At 37.3% G+C, this 13,909-nt stretch overlaps 1 pseudogene; it reads right to left on the reverse strand.

Moving 5' to 3' along the window:
- Positions 1-12,900: 12,900 nt before the first annotated feature.
- Positions 12,901-13,019, reverse strand: LOC112476679 (annotated as a pseudogene).
- Between the last annotated feature and the right edge of the window lie 890 nt (positions 13,020-13,909).

The raw sequence follows: 13,909 nt of genomic DNA on the forward strand, positions 1-13,909 counted from the left end.
ATATTTTATATATTTAGAATTTTGTATACTTTCACCCCCTTTTCAGGAAGGAAAGAAGGGAGGGAGGGAGGGAGGGAGGGAGGGAGGGAAGGAGGGAGGAAGGGAGGAAGGGAGGAAGGGAGGAAGGAAGAGAGAAAAAAATATAGGAAATTCATTTTAGTTTCATGCTCAGATCACAAAATGTCAGTATTGAGGTGAATTTTCAAGGATATCTAGCTCTACATACATTTGACAAAACTTAAGTCTAGCTAGGAGAAAAGCTTCTGGTGTTCTGACAAGATATGGATTTAGGTAATAAGGAAGCAAACACAGAAGGAGCCACTTAGAAAAGCTTGTTCAACTCTGAGTTTATTTTACATTCTTTATATTAACTGCTAAGAGGCCTGGAAAATTTCCAATGGTATAATGTGGCTGCCCTAATGGTCAACACCATCTTTAAATGTTTCATCTGTGAAGGTAGTATCTAACTAAAAAGGCAAGGCCTCTAGTGAACTGCTCCATCTTAAAATTTGCCCTCCGATGAAATTAATACACACATCTGAGTGAAACTCAATATCAATCTGACATATTTCTTGAAACTAAAAACCTCAAATTTGAAAAAGAAAATCAATATGGAAGATAAAATGCAACTTAAAAGAAAATTGAGACTGAAATGTCTTTTATCATGTACTAAGGACTAGAATCAAGACAAGAAGAAACCCACACACAGAGTTCTGTGTACACTTTAAGACTTCTAGGCAGCCTATTATATAAATGGATACAGCAGAAAGAACTTAGAATTTGCAGTCTGTTGGACCTATGTTGAAATTCTTGAGCAGGTGGCATTTCTGAACTCCAACTTCCCTTATGTATAAAAATGAGGACAATAAATCTTATTTTATGAGATAGTTATAAAAATGAAATATGTGAATGAATATGTCTAACACTTCATAAGTACTAAATAAATATTTCCTTCCTTCTTTCTAGTCTCCACCTATTGGTTCAGGGTCCACCTAAGATCTATTATGCCCCATAGTAAATATTTATCTTCTTCTCCAGTTCAATCATCCTATTCCAAACATTTTTCACTCTTCATATTCTATAGCCTCCTCACCATCCCATGATATGCTCTACCATGTACCCTGTAAATGCATTGTAATTTTTCAATGCCCATCCTAAAGCGTGGCAGCAAATACTACTCTCAATACTCAAGTATAGTTGCTCCTGAAAAGGAAAGATTAATATTTATTTTTAATACAATGTTTTTGATCATTGCAGCCTCAGATAACAGGTGTGCATGTGTGTGTGTGTGTGTGTCCACTGAGTCACACTGACTTAATGAGACAAAACCTCTAAGACTTTTTAATGCATGATAATAGCTAATATATATATATATATTATATATTGATATACATATATCAAGCACTCTTTATGTATCAGACACTGTTCTTAGTCATCTACATAAAATACTAATTTAATTATCAAAGCAGTCCACAGTTGCTGTTACCATTATTACCCCATTTTAAGGATGAGAAGACTAATACACAAAGAGGCTATTTTTCAACTTAAGTTAAAGAGCTAGAATCTGAGCCTGTGCAATCTGACAACAGATTCTCTGTGCCTTTTTGGTGATAATATAAGTAAAATGTTACATAAAAGTGCCTCATATTCCCTTAAGAAAGAGAAAAAAGTCTTTGTTCCTGATATTTCTACAGGCCAATCCATAAACTCACACCTTATGAAACAGGACCTCCAAGGTTCTCATAACAGAATCAAAGACTAGGAAACATGTTCCCTAATGACTAAACCCAAACATAAGAGAGGGGAGGGAGATAAAAGGCTTAGACTAAGGTGGCTGTGTCTTTTCTATCAGAGGCAGCAAGATTAGACCTTGACCCTTTCAGCCCCCGGTTTCTACTGAGGTTCCTTGGAATGGGCCAATAAGCGGAGGAGAAAGAATCCAAACAGGCAGGTTCCAAGGATCTAAAACACAAATTCAACCCCAGTAGTCCATTCTTTTTAGTTTTGTCACATATTAGGCTTCTCCATAATATTTCGTTTGAATAAACCGTTTTTCTGTTTTGAAAAATTAGAAAACTATTCGTAGAATGAGTATTTGTTTAGAGTCCAAGGCACCAGTGTCTTAATAGGGTTACCTTGTGAACGTGGTCATACCCAGCACTTTCTCTGAACTTACAGGGAAGAAACAAATAAGAAATAAATGTGACATTTAGGAGAAGCACTTTTAACTTACTATTAATTATAATGGTATTTGGTACATTAAAAACACTGAGGAGCTGTGCCAATTTGAGTGATTGTCATGACCCGTCGGCAAGAATATTTATGACTGTCAGCTACTCATGAGGCAGTAATGTTAAAAAGTAATAGGATTTTGAGTCAGAGTCAGTTGAAATCAAATACCAACTGATGATTACTGGGTGACATGACTATGGGAAAATTACTTCATCTTTCTGAACCTTTACCCTATATCTATAAACAGGGAAACTAACAGCAGAGTAGAGACTTATTTCAATGAAGTTATGTCTCCATATGCTTTCTCGTGCTTTGAACAGCACCCAAGCTAGTCTATAAATAGAAGCACTGATGATCTGTTAATAGCCTTATATCAAGTCTTATCTCCCAAGTTTTCCACCTGCCTTGTGAGGGAGGCTAAAGGAGAAAACAGACTTCAGGCACACTCCTTTCTACACGAGTGAATCCTGAGCCGCCACATTTGATCTCCTTTTGCCAACAGGCATAAATATTCTGTAACTGCTTAGAGCGTACTGGTAACAACATGGCCAACTGTTCCCTGCGATGACTCAGCGTTGCTTTGAAACAGAACGGGTGTGTGCAACGGGAGGCTGTAAAGCTCTCAAGTCTGAGTCACTGTGAAGCCACAGCCTTCGAGCTCCGATGTTCACAAGTGCCTTGACAACTCCTCGCCCATATGTCCCCACTTGGCCCAAGGACACCTCGATACTTCTTACCTCACTGAGACAACACAACTCACCCACCTCCTGTTATATTCTCTCCTGCCTACTGATAGGCTCGTCATCCTTTACCAGGGCCAGCTCAGATGCCACCTCTTCGGCAAAGCCTTTCCAGATGACCCTAGACAGCACAAATGACTCTCTTTATCAAATAAACCCTAATCCCACAGGACATTGCAAACCCATCAATTTTGTTTATGCACACCTAATATTTTAAAGTGGCCACTCTGACTTGGTCTCAAGAAAACTGTTTTAGATCTTAAATTTGTTGAGAGCAAAAATGTTATCTCATTCATTTTATATTCCCCCAAAGTGTAATGTACCAATGAGTGCTTAATACACAATAAAGTTCAATGAACGCATAAAAGACATTCGACTCTTCAATCTATGCCTTACGATGATATGCTGTCTTATATGAAACATAAAAATTGAGAATGTTGATAATGATTTTTAATCATTTATGAATTTTAAAATTCAGTATTTTATGTAAAAGCTTAACTTTTAAACCGATTATAATATCATTGAATTTTTTATTGAATACTATAAAAAGAAAAGTGACAAATATTTTAATAGAGCTATTTTTATTTATTTTCTTCATTGAAAATTAGCTGATATATCTATATGTTTCTAAAACAGTAATTTTTAGGGCTTTTGGCAGTCAAGGAGTTCTGGCTTCTGAATTTTAATAGCACTTTACTACCTGAAGAGTCTCCTGTCACTGCAAATTTAAAGTAACTAAACTGAGCCTGTTAATGCCTCCAACAGCAGTTCCAGCTTTCAATGTCCCTGTCTTTGTCAATAATTACACCATATCTGTCCAATGGCTCCAAACATTTGAGTCAAGCACAAACACTTAGCAATTCCTGTTAAAATTTTGTGCAAATTGTTTCTTTTTTCATCTATCTCTTTCTGTCTATTCTCCTGGACACAGAATTCCCCACTCCCAACCCCAAGCCATCCCCCCACACCTAGATTACAGCAGAGGTCTGTGTCAGCCTCCTTGACTTTAAGCTCACTCGATCTGATCTATTTTAAGTGTAGCTTCAAAGCATTTTCATCCTTAAATAGCACTTTCATAATGTTGCTCCTGTACTTAAAAATCTTTTATGGTTTGTGAGTTCTTACAACTTCACAGCTAGACTCTTCTCCCTGATCCTGTGTAGGAGCCTTATTTTCCATTTGCTTCTCCAGTTAGATGAGCTTCTGACCCATTTCATCAATATACAAGGAAAGTGATTCACTTAGCTCCCATAAACAAAGCGAATTCTCTGTGTCAAGTACTGTGTGATATGTTGAATGAATGAGAGGCCACTGACTGAGGATGTCATGATAAACCAAGGAAGACAGAACACAATTAGACTACCAGTGTAGAACTGTAATACTTAAGTGGAAATGAAGTGCAATGAGCATGTAAAATAAGAGGCTAGCAGAGTGGATTGCACAGGATGCAAGGACCTTACGCCAAGGTGGCAGAGTTCTCTATGACCTATAGGAAGTACAGAGCTGTTCAGTTTCCAAAGTTTACCTAGTCTTTCACTCAGACTTTGCCTTTCCACTTATCCATCAACAGTTAATTCAAGTCCCAACACTGTATGGTGAGCCAGAAGATGTATTAATTTGGGTTTCCCCAGACACAGATCCTGAGACAAGGATTCCAGTGAAAGTAGTTTGCTAGTGCCATGATCTCAAGAAGGGAGTACATTATAAAAGGAAAGAATGACATATTATAGACGGGGCACGTTATCAAGTAAATTACCCCTATGGGTAAGAAAAGCTTAATTCCAAGGACAAATTCTAGAAAAGCAGAACAGAACACACACTTCAGAGTTATCCTATGTAAGGGAAAGGCAGTTGGGGTATTTACACACCAACTTCTGTCACTCATTGTTTGAGGGTTCAGGGGTTGTGAATTCTTCAGTTTTTCTAATCTTCTCTGAATTGTGGCAGAGCAGCTTTCCTCAACGAAAGTGCTCAAGTGAAGAAATGCCAATGCTGGTAACTGGAAGTCTTGTCTTGGAGACCTGGTTTGGTGAGGTCAGGAGGATATAATCCAGCACCAACAGAGCCCTCTATAGAAATCAGCTATGAGCTCTAATGATAATGCTGCCTTGGACTCTATTATGTGCATGCCTTTAAGGAGGTCAATTTTCTAAGTCTCAGTTTCTTCATCTTTAAAAAGAGGGATGAGTATTATTGATGATTTTTAAATTATTTTTTACATAGCAGAACCATTGATCCTCAAAGAAAATCTGAAATAGAATCCTAATTTGTAAAACAAGCAAAAGCAGAACTGTTCGGGTTGAAGTATTCGCAGGAGTCTCAAGGGAGAGACATCTTCTTGGATACCTATAGTTTCCAGAGAGCAACAGGTGAAATGCTCTGTATCACTGAACAGTGTCTAAGATCTCTTTGACATCATTGTATTCTCTTCCTCTCTGTTAATGTTCTATATTGCTTAGTACACCACTTGATTCTCTGCCAAGGAAAGAAAAGCACCAACCATTCACTGAACACCCATATGCACCAGAAATCTCGACCATGTTGTATATATAATCTCTCTAGTGACAGCTCAAGCATTTCTCTATGGGGGAATAGTGATTGTCAGTCAGGTCAGAGTATAGCTTGTGGTGCTAAGTTCTTGGTACTGTGTTTGCATAATAAACCAATAACTAATTTATTTAGTCTGCACAACCTATTTGCAGTGACTTTGAGGATGGGGAGAGAGAGAGTGTAAAATGATTAAAAATTCCCAAGTCTAACTTATTTTTGCCACCACCATTTCCTTCGTTAAATCTTCATAACTATGTGAGATAGGTATTATTATTGTTGCTATTATAATTTTGTTATAATTATTATTGACATTATCATTATTGTTTTACAGATGAGAAAATGAAGGAGGGTCAGAGAGGAAGAGTCTTACCTAAGGTCCATAGGAAGTTAGTGGCAGAGCCAGTCTTCCTGGGTCTGGAGCCCATCACACCACACTACTTACTATCGCATCTTTTTTTTACATGTGGACATTTTAAAACACATTGTGTTTACACAACCGACCTCCAAAGTCCTGGAAATATCAGGCCCACCAAATGTCAATACAAAGGCTATAGGAGACAACTGCCCACACATTAGGAAATTAATTAATATGCATTGGGTTATTGAACTTACATATTGGATTTTTGCCTGAAAGGAAGTACTAAGACAAGTGTGAAAATTCATAATTATTATTGATTTCAGTGTGGTAAGTCATATACAAGTGCTGTAACTGGGAATTAAATTAAAAAGTGAGTGATTTTTATTTCTTTCATTCACTCGTTTATTCAAACATTTTTGGTATATACTTTTTTTAAGCTATTGTGCCACACATATAAAGCTTATTAGGGGTGAAACAACAAGATATGATTCCATTCTAAATCACCTATAAGAGGGAATATAAAGCAAATACATACATATGCTACTATATACATATGTAAAATCTCACCTTACATCTATGTATATATTAACAACTTTACAACAAGAGGAAGAATGCACTTCTTGTTGGGAATCAGAGAAAAATCATAAAGAAGGCTACCTTCGTGTTTGTTCTTAAAGAATGGTTTGGGTTTGAGAAATTTGAACCAGGGCATTCTAGAATAAGTAAATGATGACATGAGTACACTAAACAGAAAAATTAGTGACATGTACTCATTCAGGTCCTAGGGAGATGAGTTCATCTGGACTGTATGGTTCTGAAAGCTAAAGGGAGATTTTGTAGCTGGAGACACATCTAGAGAGAGGATCCTGCAAGTCAAGCTAAGGCTTCTTGCTTTTTATCCCATAAGCAGTGGGAGGCACTAAAAGTTAATGTTTAGGAAAATCACATGATTGGAGGTATGCTTTAAAGATGCATATTACGTAAAATAAAAACCCAACAACAAAAATTGATATAATCTGCTGCACATTTACTGTATGCCAGATACTGTGAAAAGGGTTTTACTTGAATTAGTTCATTTAATCTTCATCGCACTTTTAAGAAGTTGTTTTATTATTATCCCTCTTTTACAGATGAGAAATCCAAAGCTAGGAGAGGGTGCATAATACACCAGGGGTTCCAGGGTTAGTAACAGACAAGCTGGGATTTAAACTTAAGTCATTCTGAACCAAGATCACAAGTCTCTTATAGGAACCAGAGTTGGAATTGTCTAGAGGGATGGAAACTCCTTGGGAAATTATAAAATCCCAGCAAAAACTAACAGAATTTCATACTAGAATAGAGATTTGACTTTACTCAATTCTATCTCATCTCTCACCAGTGCTTCTTAAATCCCTACAACAAAGCATCTGATCTCTGAATGAAACACCTCCAATGACAGAGACTTCAAAGTTTATGTCTTTTTGTCTTACTATACTTATGTTAAATCAAAATTTAGCAGGTAGTTGCCCCAAAATAAATTGGCTGCTTTCAGAGGTTGGGAGCCAGCCATTCCTAAGTTTACATCTCAATTCCACTGCTTCCTAAAGTCAGGTTCATCTAACTCTCTAATTCTCCATTTTTCCATCTGTAAACAGAATTGTAACTTCCTATAAGATGAATAATGAAAATCTAAGAGAAGTATCTGAAATGTTGCAGGAATTCAAAAAACTTAAGTATATAATCATTTCTCCCTGGTGCTTCTAATTATTGGTCCTATTTTTGCTCACTGAGGACACCTGGGTGTGGACAGCCATTCAATGTGTAAAGACCAGACCACCATTTTCTATTGTATGTGTTTGTATAATTTTATATATAAATTTTTATTTAGTTATATATAACATATTTATAAAATACACAAAATTTATATATGTGCATGTATGTATGTGTAAAAATATATAATCTGCCTATTTAAGTTACAAACTGGTAGGCAAAATAATGGTCCCCTAAATATCTTATGACCTAATCCCTGGAAAATATAAATAGGTTAGGTTTCATAACAAAAGGTAATTAATATTGCAGATAGGATTAAGATTGCTAATCAGACTTTAGATATAGAGAGTTATCCTGGATTACGTGGGCTGGCCCAACCTAATCACATAAATCCCTAAAATTAGATGATGGCAGAAAAACTGCTGTTAGGGAGATGCTACCCAAGAAAAGTTTGACTCTGCTTTCTTTGAAATGTGGGGAGGAGAGCAACCAAGAGCCAAGAAATGTGGACAGCTTCTAGAAGAAGGAAAATATAAGAGCATGAATTCTTTCCTAGGTTATCTAGAAAGAAATGCAGCCCTGTTGACAACTTGATTTTTACCCCAGTGAGACTTTCATTGGACTTTGGATTGACAGAACTCAAGATAATATATTTACATTGTTTTAAATAAGTTTGTAGTGATTATTAATAGCAGAAATGAAAAACTAATACATATATCCTCGCTTCTGCTGGATAAATTGTTTCATTTTCTTTATATGTAGATAACTTGGCCCAGATTTGAGTGGCTTCACCAGCCAAGACATTGAAGAGCCATAGAAAAGAGATCTGACACTAACAATGACCTCGCAAGAGTGCCCTAATCAAAACACGGTACATACTCCAGTGGTGGTTGTACATATTCAGCACAGCATGGAATGCTCACTTCCCTCATTTTGGACTCTTCTAAGGCAACCTATTTTCATCTCAGTGGGGAAAAAAATAGTTACAGGACACTGTAGATTCACAATGAAATCTTAGTCAACTGAAACCTCTAGATTTTGTTTTACACAAATTGCTTTTAAGCTACTTGTCTACTTGATGGTAAAATTTTTTGAATCCCTACATGGAGAAGGTAATGTGTATGAGACATTAATGGGATTATAAATACAATAACAGCTACTCCATGTCAAGACACTTAAATTGAGCTACTATGGCCATTTATTACAAACAGGCAATGTTTTGACAAGATTCTCTCCCACGTGCCTACTCAACAATTTCCTAGTCAAATGTTTGACTATCATTCCCAATAACCTGTCCCAGAATCTCTTTGTCTTATAAGACATTTGAAACCTACTTTTATGTTTTACAAAACATAGTGTCCTCTACTCAATGATCAGAATCTTACACTGCCTCGTCTTTGAAGTATATAGCTCGAGGATGAAGAGTGTCCCCTTCTCCAGTCTTAACCCACAAGATGTACACCAACTAAGTCTGTAGCCCTCTTCCTTTTCCCACCTTCTTGTCCAGAGAGAAGATTCAAAAACGTGAAATTATCCAGTAAGCAGTTGGACAGCCTTGGAAAAGAAGTCAGAACCAGAGATATAAACCTAGTAGACAATCTCATCCAGTGGTTAAGGGTGTGGACTTTGGAGCTAAAAGGTCAAAGGAGATCAAAAATCAGCACCATATAATAGTCGTGTGGCTATAGTTAAGTTACTTAACCCTCTAAACCTCCTCTGTAAGATAGAAACAATGGAAAAGGGTTGTGGTAGGAGCTAAATAAGGTAGTTCACGTAAAACTCTTAGCACAGTGCCTAGATCACTATATGTATTAAAAATGTGTTAGCTGATTAAGCTGATTTGGGGTGGTCATAAACAGTATGTTACTTGAAGCCATGAGTGTAGATGAAATCACCAAAGAACAATTATTTTTAAAAATGGAGTGGAAGAAGAACAGAACTTTAGGAACACCAATGTTCTGGATGTGTTAGGTTATGTTTTATATAGATGTCCACGACATATTTTTATTCCTATATGCTTTTCTAGGTACTTGCCACTTCCCCTATCAAGGATTGGAGTCCCGTTCCCTTTCTCTTTAACCTGAGGGGGACTTGGTAATCACCTAAACAAATAAAATGCATGCAGATGTATGACTCCTGTGCTAGCTAATTACTGCTTGACTATCACCCATGGGAACATAGGTCATCACCCATGGGAACATGGGTCATCACCCATGGGAACATAACATTCTAACAATAAGCTTTCTGCTTCTGTACCCCTACTTGCACAACCGACCTGTGGGTTGACAGTTAGTAAATAGAAGAAAAATAGACTTTTGTGTTCAGACAGAATGAGGAATGGGGTTTAGGGCTTAAAAACCCTGTACCTCTACATTTTGGGGCTGCTTAATTTGGGGTCTGCGTACCCTTGGCAGACCCAGCTAGCTGAATAAAGAATGTGCTTCCTATAACTCACTGGTTTCTGGTGGTCCGTGTATCTTTCGGGGGCTGGCAGCTACAACAGTCCCAAAAAAGGTCGTAAAAGGTGAGCCCTGTCTCTACCTTAAGACATGTATCTTTGACTCCATGAGCTTCCAAATAAAAAGTCCCGCTAGCCTGAAGGTAGTCGTTAGAAAGCTTAGCAACACCACTGCCTGCTGTAATGTGGAAAACAAGAAAAATGTACCTAATGAACTAGGTAAGTAAGAAGATTTCCAGACAGAGCACTGAAGTTGCTGCCTGCCTTCTTGCTGCCTATAGTAAAGTAAGAGAGGAGAAAAATAACTTAAAGAAAGAACTGTTAAGTATAAAGGAGCCGGGACTTGCTGAGCAAATAAAACACTATCCTTTCAAGCCTCTTTGGAGGAAAAATAGTACTAAAATTAGAAATGTCTTCAGGATATTGAAAAAGTCTAGCGTACAACTGGGAAACATGGTCTCAAGATAGAGCCAGGAGTATGACTGTAAAAACCTATGTTAAGAAAAATTTAAGTGGTACCTCAGACAAAAGATCTTCTAAGAATATTAAGTCATGTCTCATAGATTCTTTCTATTACACAATAGGGCTTCTAAGAATCTGAAGTGCATTGTCCCACAATGGTTTCAAAGAAAGCTCAAGGTGGCACAGGGATTGCCTTGAAGAGATCCCTAGGTGTGACTTTTGTCTAATGTAATGGATTAGAGATTGATACATTTCTAAAAAAACACAAAAGTTTTAAAGGAATTGTATCAGCTTGGACTGAAAAGGACAGAAACAGTACCAAATGAAAGAGGCTGTGGACTTTTGAGCTTCTACAAGCAGAAAATACACCGAAAAGAACTATTGAACTGCACAGACTACATTTGATGGAAAAGCAAAGCCAAATGCTCCATAAAATCATTCCCAGACAGTACAACTAAACCTTAATCAAGAAACTGGCAATACATGCTCAGTTATTTTCTTCAGAATTGCTATGGCCCAAAGACTGCCATGCTGCCTATGTCCCCCTTTCTGAAAGGGAGTGTCTCTTGTGGTTATTCCGGGTCTGTCTCACGATGGTATGTTGGTATGGGGGAGAAGCAGATGGTTTGTCTTTTTAGTTTACATGTCTTGGAGCAAGAGGAAAGATAGTTAAGAAGCTATACCCAAGGAATCTCACCGAAGAGACTCATCTACACCTAAACCTGATTATATGCTGAAAACCTGGTCCCTGAGCATGAGCCTAATGTCATAATGGAACGAACCTTTGGAGGAAGGTGGATTCAGAACAGAGCGAGTCTATTTGGCATGTACAAGGGTCATGTATTATTGGGACCAGAGTACTGTGGTAAGTTTTATTTTCTCTATGTAGCCACAGAAATATTTCTGGTTCTACATGCTCTTTCAGAATCTTGTCTCATACTCATTGAGAATAGAGTTTATTTCTTCTCCCTTTGAACCTGAGCTGGCTCCTGTGACTTGTCTTGATAAATAAAATGTTTCAAAAGTAATAATGCATGACTTCTGAGGCTAGTTCATAACAAGTTGTTGTTCTCTTTCTCTTTCTCAGAAATATATCTTCGAAGGCTTCAGGCACCATGTAAGAAGCATGGTTCCCCTAAAGCCATTGCACTAAAAAATAAAAAACAGACAAACAAAACAAAACAAAAAGAAAGAAACTATGAAAAGAGACAGAGATAGGTGCCCAAGGGTCCCCAGTTGCTGCAGCCATCATCTATTCATACCTCCCCCCTCTTCTCAGGAGCCATACTTGAGTGAATAAACTTTCAGATGATTCCAGCCCTGCATTTCTGAATGCAACTGCGTGAGAGAACCTAAGTGAGAACCACCAACTTGAGCCAGTCAATCCCCAGGGATAAAAACAAAATTATATTTCTTGTTTTAAGCCAAGACGTTCGGAGACAGTTTATTATGCAGTGATGGGAGACCAGAACACATTTTTTTTCTAAAACCAGTAGGAAGGTATATAGTCACATAATTAGGCAGAACTAATATGGTAGAGTCCTGTGGAAGCCAAAGGAAGTAATTCAAGAAGTATTCATCATTCTCAAAGGTTGCAGAGAGGAAAGGTAGTATGAGAAGATTCACTGGTAATTAAATGCATTTGTCGTCTCATCTCTAGGATGTAAAACTGACTAGCCTTCAACACAAAAACAGTATCAAATACAGTCGTCCTTTGGTGTCCAAGGGGGATTGGTTCCAGGACCTCACATATACCACAATCTGCAGATGCTCAAGTCCCTTATATAAAATGGTGTAGTGTTTGTATGTAACCTATGCAATCTTCTCATATACTTTAAATCATCTCTAGATTACTTATAATACCTAATACAATGTAAATGTTATATAATAATTGTTATAGTATATTACATGAGGAATAATGACAAGGAAAAAAATCTGTACCGATTCAGTACAGACACAACCATTGGCCTAACTACATGGTACTCATTAGCAAGAACATAATTTAAAAAACTATATATTTCTGATCCATGGTTGGTTGAATCCACAGATGCAGAACCTACAAATATGTAGGGCCTACTGTCTAGGCAAGCACCTGTTTCCTCTACCTGGGTCATCTTGTCTCATTCATCAAGTCCTTCTCCAATTTCATCCAAAATCTGGGATAAAAAGGAAAGCAACACTCCTTTTTTATCAATGTAGGTGCTTCTATTTCCATTAATAATAACAGTAAATCCATTAAGTGATTATAATCCTAATATTACTGACAATTAATATGAAATGTAGAAAAATTAAATAATTTGAAAATAGACATACAGTTAATAAATGGTGGGCCCATTTTTTTTTTTTTTTGACACTTACAGCACCTGGTCTTCCTATGTGGTCTCCCATCCAAGTATTAACCAGGCCCAATCCTGCTTAGCTTCTGAGATCAGACAGGATTGGGCGTGTTCAGGGTAGCATGGCCATAGACTAGGATCCATTATTTTAACCTAATCCCATGTAAATTCAATAGTCAGAATAGAGATAACTATAGTCATTTCTTCTTGATCAAATCTAGTCTAGTGGAGACTAAAATGAGTCCTGATGATTTAAGTGCTGGTCTTCTCTGAACTCTTTCTTTCTCCATATGGCATCCTCCAGATGGCTGGAAGCTTCAGAGAGTGATCTGTGGCAATCAGTTTTTCTCTCTCCCCACCAATGCCAATTCATGTATTACTTTCCCATAATGCCCCCAGACTCCAAAAGAATTGCCTTCTGTAGGCACAAATTAAGCCTGCTCTATAACAGCATGAGGAAGCTAAGCTCAAAATTCTAAAAATGAACTACAAAAAGAGTGTGTTTAATACAGGAATCGGGTTCCAGATTGTGTCCTGTTTACAAAGGCACATATTGTGCTGATAGTAAAAGCAAGCAAGTTCTACTTTCATAATGGTGGCCTAAAATGGATGCCACCCACCTACGCCCCCGTCCCACCCACACTCACACTCCATCAGAGCAATTAAATCTTAAATTCACCTTGCTCTGAACTATACAGACAAATGGAATTCTGTACACATATTCATGTGGTTTATTTATCATCTTTCCCAAACTGCTTTACCAATTGAAATGAAAGAACTAGCTCACCCATATATGCATTCTGGGCTTCTAAGTTTTAACTCTCATAGTGACCATGGAGAAACCACTTAGATGAAAAAGTATCATTCATTCCAAGAAGCCAGTGCTTCAAGCTATACTCTAGGAAATTCTAAGTCCATTAAGACTCTAATAGTTAATTCAATACAAATAGGGTTTTGTGGTCAAATAATTTAGGAAAACACAGCAGCTCATTTTACTCTTTTGAAAATCTACGTCGCATATTAG

Source organism: Pteropus alecto, unplaced genomic scaffold, assembly GCF_000325575.1.
Source record: "Pteropus alecto unplaced genomic scaffold, ASM32557v1 scaffold71, whole genome shotgun sequence".
Taxonomy (NCBI): Eukaryota; Metazoa; Chordata; class Mammalia; order Chiroptera; family Pteropodidae; genus Pteropus; species Pteropus alecto.